Raw genomic sequence first — 7,198 nt, forward strand, 5'->3', positions numbered from 1 at the left:
TCTGGTTTATGCAAACCGTTTGCCTCCAGTCGATTCCAACTCATACAAAAGAAGCTAAAGGATTAATCTAGTCGGCCCGCATTGTTTCTCTTCTTTAAGAAAGACATCTAGGAGCTACGCCATCACAGAGACGGGGTGGGTAGAGGTGGGGGGACGTTCTTGAAAGGCCTCTCCAGTCAGGCGTCACCCAATGATGTCACTGTCGACCGGGCATTTAAATCATATTCTGACACCCTTTCATTATCCCCTAGTTAACAGGCACAGCCAGGGTGTGTGGATCAGCAATACATTCTTTCTCTTTCCTGGCTTATTTATTTATTTGTTTATTTTTGTTCTCCTAAACCCCTGGGGCAGAAGAAAGATGTGGCAGTCTACTTCTGTAAAGATTACAGCCTTGGAAACCCTATGGGGCAAATCTACTCCGTCCTATAGGGTCGCTGTGAGTCAGAATCCACTCGACAGCGGTGAGTTTTTTGGTTTTGAAGCCCCTAGGGCTACCACGGTTCTCATTCCACGGACGGGACACTGAGGTTTGGCCGGTTACACACACATTTACCACTTCATCCTCCAAATCTGTGAGCCCTCCCAGAATCTCCAGGACCTGCATACTGCTTGAATACAGCAGGGAATAAGGAGGCCAGTAAGAAAGAAGCTGAAGTTCAGGTTATCAAAAAGAAGGGAGGTCTGAGAAACTGCCGTAGCTAAGAAGGGCTAAAGAGACATGACAACTAAATGTAATGTGGTATCCTGGATATGAACCTGGAACAGAAAAAGGGCAGTAGATAAAAACTAAGGAAATCTGAATAAAGTATGGAGTTTAGTTAATAATAATTTATCAATATTAATTCACTAATTGTGACAAATGTATCATATTATTGTGAGATATTAATAATGGGAAACTGGGTGTGCGGTATATGGGAACCCTCTATTCTATTCTTGCAATTTTTCTGTAAATCTATAACTATTCTAAAATAAAGTTTATTATTATGTTTTAATGTTGATACCTCATTTATCCAAAGGAGCCATAATTATGTCCAGGAAAGAAGGCTAGTCCTTCTTTCCCCCACAGTGAGAAGCCCAAAAGCAAATGCTACCCACTTCTGACTCCAAAGTCTGAGCCTCCCTGTAAAAATCCCTCATCTCTGTCCTATCCTATGGACAGGTCTGTCCCTAACGTTTACAACCAGGGACAAGAATAAGCACGAAGGCCCTGAGCAAGTGGTCTGCCATCCTTCTTTCCCCCTCCCATTTCATGCCCTGAGGAGCCAACATGTCAAAGATCCATCCATATTTCCCAACAGCCATCCTTTGGTCACCCTTTGAGCAGTAAAATCAGTCTTCAGGAGAATAAGTCTGGGGGAGGAGCCTATTCAAGCTCTGGAAGCAAGCTTGTGGCCTTTAGGGCAGACAGTATAGGATCCTGGGCATTTGTAGCATAGTCTAAAATGAAGGACAAAGACTCCTGTTCTGATGGAGAGGGTGAGCTGTGGCCTTTTTCCTTCCCCATACACCCACCCACATCCCCCTCCAATCCGCTCCCTTTGTGCCTGCCCAAGTGACACCACTGGGGAATAGTGTTTATACAAAACAGCTGCCGAATATGTGTAGCCAAAGCTTCCAAAGCAAGAAGGAGGGAGAACCCAGACCCCTCACACTTAACCTCCAGACTCCCCCCAGCCACACACACGCACACTTGAGACTGGCACAACTCCTGTTTCTCTTCAGTCTCTCACATGTCTGGCCTCCCTTCCTCTCCCGGGCCCCTCCCTCTACTTTTGCCCGATCCCCTCCTCTCATTCCTTTCCTGTTACAGCAGCCTAGGGCCCCCCACTTTGAGCTATTCCTGGACCTTACAGCTCCTTTCCCATTTCTCATGGCCCAAACTGGCCCCCTTGAGAGAAGCTATCAACTTTGTGATTGCTCCTGACTGAGATAGTGGGTGTTGGGTCCACATGGGAGAGAGGAATATTTGGGCCCTGAGGATAGTGATATCCTGAGCACAAACCATCCCTCTCTGGCAGAAAGCCAGGCAGACTTCTAGGGGTGCCTTCTACCCATTTTACAGCAATAGGGAGGTGGCTTATGTAGTCAGGCCATCTGCCTTCCCGGTCCTCCCATCTCTCAGCAGCAGGCTTTCCTGTAGGCTTAGAAGGGTTTTCCCAAGGACTGGACTCCTATGTATAAGGAATGGATTAGCTGTGGGCAAAGGAGCCTTGGTAGCACAGTGGTTAAGTACTTGGCTGCTACTGAAAAACGGGCACTTCCCAAACCCACCAGCCACTCCATAAGAGAAAGATGAGGCAATCTGCTTCCCATAAAGATTTACAGCCTTGGAAGCCCTACTGGGCGGTTCTGCTCTGTCTCTATGAGTCGGAACTGACTTGATGGCAACAGGTTTTGGTAGCTCTGCACAAGAGCCATTTTCAGTTTCTCTACTTTGCCCCCCTGGCTGTCTAGTCTGTAAATATCAGAGACAGCCTTTCCCTACACCACTTCCCCAATATCTTCCTAGGGACCCTCTTCAGCTCTCTAACTAGATTCCACAAGGACTAGACTCCTTGATAATCCTCCAGAGGGTGAGAGAAGAGATACTGACATCCCCTTAGTGTATATAAGAAAATTCTACCCGAAGCCCTTCTCAAAAATCCCACCTACTTATTCCACTTGCTTTTGCTGTCCATTTCTTCTGATTCAGCACAGACAGGGGCTGAACTCCCACATCTGCTTTCCTAGCCCCGAGCCCCAGTCTCTTCATCCTGTTGGCTGTACTGGCTGGGAAAGGAGTCTGGCTGGAGAAGAGAGGCAGATGGAAGCCAGCCAGGCAGTGACATGGCAACATCTGCAGCGGTGGCCAAAAAGGAGCTAGGCCAGAATGGGTGCTTGGGGCGTGTGAAGAGGCTGTGAGGAACAGGGTTTTGGGTACGCAATGGGAAGGGGACACTTCTTATCTAGGGCAGAAAGGGGTATAAGGAAAAGTGGCAAGAGTCCAAACCCAAAAGGCCAGAAAGATTGAAATACTTGGCAAGCATACAAGACACAGAGGGTTTCAGCTTCTTTTATTTCCATAGGGAAACTGAGTCATTACCCTCCCCTAACTGGGAAATCTTTCTTTGGAAGCTTGCCTGGGTCCCTCCACTATGGGGAGTTAATTGGCAGCAGGTGGATGGGGAAAGAAAGAAAGTCCATCCCACACACTCATGCACAGCTGGCTCCAAACTAGTTCCCTGCTCCAACCAGTCCCCAAATCAAAATCACTGCTTTCTATCTGTCTGTGGGAGGGGATGATGGGGGAGAGGCCAACAAAGTGGCCCCACCTCAGGGACAGCCCCTGGGTCCCCCACTGCTCCCAGTCTCTGTCTTCTCATTGCCCCCATAAGAGGTCCAAAAAGAGACTGGCCAAGCAATGAAAGGCAGAATTTGAACCAATCTTTGGAATAGTTTCCTTTTCAACACCCTGGAGAATACCTTCAGGAAGAGAAGAAAAGTACTAGATGGGAAGAGAAGTACTGTGATCCTGAGGCCCGGACAGTGGCAGGGAAAGGAGGCCTGCCTGCTATTTCCTTTGCACCAGGGCCTGAGAGCCTCTACCTTATATACCGTATACTCTGCCTCAACACCAGACCCTCTCATCCTTCCCTTCAACTGCTGTGGGAGGGATACAGGATGGTCAGCCCCAAGCTTGGATGGTGAAGGAGTCTGCCCCTCTGCTCCTTTCTTTTGCTGGCAAAGGCAGCGATGAGGGTGCTCTAAGGGAAAACGAAATCAGAAGCTGGGAAAGTTTGGGGGATCCAATACCTGACACATTAAATGGTCAAAAAAATACGCGTCAAATGAAATACAGCCCGGGAAAGGTGTCAGCTTCTTTTTCCACCTCTTACCTCAGCTACCAAAAGCAAGGCTCAGCCAGGCCTGAGTCCCTTCCCTGGCCCCCTCTTTTGTGACCCATAATTAGTCACCTGATGGGACAAAGGAGATTGGTAGGGGGGCATTAAGTGGCCGCTTTACTCTTTTCCAGGAGCTTGGCTGCTAACCAGAAGGTCAGCAGTTTGAATCCACCAGCCGCTCCTTGGAAACCCCGTGGGGCAGTTCTACTCTGTCCTACAGGGTTGCTATGAGTTGGAATTGACTAGATGGCAATGGGGGGCAGATGGGGGGAGATTTGGTTTTTGGGTTACTCTTTTCAAAAGAGTAATTGCTTGTTAATTTTCCACAGTCTGCTCCTTCTCCTCCCTTCCTCCTTCCCTCCCCGTAACTTTTCTTTCCTCCATTTTCACTGTCTCTTCCTGACTGAGAGATCTCTAAGGGGAAGAGACGCCCGGGGTTTAGGTTCTCTTAGGTGATAGTGCTTCAGTTTCTTCTGCTGTCTTTCCAGTGTGCCCTGATAAGTAGGGCTGTGTCCACAGAGCCAAGGGGTGTCTACTGGACACCTCATCACTTGCTGATATCACCCAGAGCCTAAGAGGTTGATATGAGATGAAGAAGAAGAATCACCAAGGCTGGGACCACAGAGCTGGTTCCAAGGCAGGCTGGCAAAAGGCTTGCCTCCCCCCCCAAACTGCTTGGGGTATGCAAGTCTTCTTGGCAGGGGTAGAGGATGCTGTGTGGGGTCATGGCTGCTGGGCTTTTGGGGGAAGCTGTTCAGAAAGATATCTGGAGTCCCTGGTCCCCAGGAGTAGGACCCTTGAGAAATCTTGGGGTGCTTCCTAGCAACAGTCTGGGAGAAAGGGGGGAGGGAAGGAAGGAGAGAGAGAGGGAGGGGCTAAGCAAGGCTGCTCCGATGGGAGCCAGAGAACAAGCTGTTCCTGCTGCCGCCTTGGCAACCAAAATCTAAGAGGGAGGGGGCTGCCAGACAAATCCCCTTGGAGGGTCCTTATCCATCGTCACTTGTGACCCACCCTCCCCCTATCCCTACAGACTCAGGGCTTGCTGTGAAGCAGAGGTGGGGGGTTGGGAGGGGACATTGCCAACACAGCCCAGGTGGGGGTTTCATAGTCAGGAGGAACAGAAGCCAGGGATGAACTGAATCCAAGAAGAGCTGGAAGCTTCAAGAAACTGGGGGGTGGGGGTGGGGGTGTTAGGATAAATAGGGTGGGAAGAGGGATGGTGCAAAACAGGGGCAGGGGCTGTAAGGCCAGGTCTGGGCTAGATCCTGGTACCTGTCAAGATGTCTGCTTTGGAGCCAGTATGCCCTTCACTTTGCCCTTGCCCAGATCTGTCACCAGCTCATGTTGGGAACCAAGGAGAAGGAGAGAGGTAAGAAGATGGAAAGGAGGAACTCTTTGAGTTCAAGGTGCCTCATTCTGCCCTGGGATAGGAAAAGAAGGTGAATCAGGAGGCACTCCCCTTTCTATTCCATGGCTCTAAGATTTCAAAAAGTTTCCCCCAACCAGTATCTTTAGGGATTTGGTAGGGGAAGCCAGAAAGGAGGGAAGAGCAAACCATTACACCTTCATCTTCTCCCTCTGGACTCCATCACCCCTGCCCCAATCTAGATTACTCTGGGTCCCCTCCATCCTCTCCTGGTTCTGCCAGGCTCACTGCAGACTACCAGTGTATCTCATGGGCCAGATCCTCAGGCAGCCCAGTCCTAAGGGACGATTTCCATACCGGGTGGGACACACACCCTGAGTGCTGCTCATTGCAGCCTTATTCTCTAGGATTTCAGTCAAGCCTGATCACTGAGGTGGCAGTGACTGGCAGACAGCCACCCTCAGTGCACCTGACACTGCACACTGCACACTGCAGCCTCCGGCCCCACACTGCAGCTGTCGTGTGTCCACTGTGAGCCCAGACTGAACCCACAGGTTCACTCACTGTGTGCTGACTCTGCACGCTGCAGCTGCCACTGCATGCACACTGCAGGTTCCTGTCACCCACTGCACAGCCCCTCATCACTGCCATCCACTCTGCACCCCATGGGTGCCATCCTAGCTGCCTTTCTCATCCCCATGGTCCTAGGGGTCCTGAGGCATCTTCCTCTCCCCCATGAATTGTGAACCCCAATGACCTTTGTAAGGGAAATGGCACCAACAGAGCTAAGGATGCTGGGGGCTGAGACTAAGATGATTAAGGGCAGCCTGACTTGCTGGGCAACAGAACCCCACCAGAACCAGTCAGAATCCCACACTCAGAAAGTGATTCTGCCCAGTATAAACTGGGTGATGAACGCAGCAGCTCCCCCTGACACACGTGCACACACACACACCCCTCCACAAGAGCAGACTGTGGAGATGGAGCCCCACCCTGGCAGCCAGGGGAAGACTGTGGCCCCCGCTGGTAAAACTGGGCTAATGACAGCAGGGGAACCGGCGGGGCCAGGGTGGGTGCTGGGGTAATTAGAGCTCTGCCTGGTGCTGGGAGATCCTGAGATGAAAGGGGCTCTGGCGTCACTGCGATGGTTTTATGTCCATGAATGCAGGTGTATGGGTGTGTGCATAGAGGGTGGGGTTGGCACAATGGAGACCTCTCCTTTGGGAAAGGGGGTCCATTTTTATACAGCCCACCCTCCTCCTTAGAATGGCCCCGGTACCTTTGGATTTTAGTGGGGGCAAACATGGGAGAAGATACCACCCTGTCAAACTGGGAGTTGAGGGGCTATGGCAAATTTGGCCCCTCCCGGAGCTCAGCAGCGGGGGCAGATGGTTGGGGAAAAGGCTGGTGACAGTGAGATATAAAGAGTGTACATTGGAGAAGGGTGACATTTCAAAGGGGAGGCTGCTGATTGGTATTCTTAGAAATGAGAGGGGAGGCAGGTAATGTGGAATGTGCTGATAACCCCTAAAAGGATGACTGAAGTTAAAAGAACCTCAGAGGTCACCTGTCCAACCCTCTCATTTAAGGTTGAGGAAGCTGAGCCCTGAGAGTGGTGGTGATTTGCTCAAGGTCACACAGTGAGGTACTGCCAGAGAAGGGACCCGAACTCTGAAACAAACTCGAAACCTCCAGGCGTTTGGTATTTAGACTTTCTCTCCCGATTTATAAGGTGCAGGCGGCCCGTTGGTACTCTCTCCTGCCCCCCACCCCCAACACCAGTGGTGCAAACCCGAAAACCCCCAACTCTCCCAAGGAGAGGCTATTTTTTTAAAGACATCTTTTCCAAATCATATCAGCAAGTATCACTCCTGCAGGAGCCGCCTCGAGTGGGGAGGGCGCGTCTGACCGAGCCCGGGCCGAGGCGGCCGAGGGGCGGCCGGGCGCT

Source organism: Trichechus manatus, unplaced genomic scaffold (genome assembly GCF_000243295.1).
Source record: "Trichechus manatus latirostris isolate Lorelei unplaced genomic scaffold, TriManLat1.0 scaffold00054, whole genome shotgun sequence".
In the NCBI taxonomy this organism is placed as follows: domain Eukaryota; kingdom Metazoa; phylum Chordata; class Mammalia; order Sirenia; family Trichechidae; genus Trichechus; species Trichechus manatus.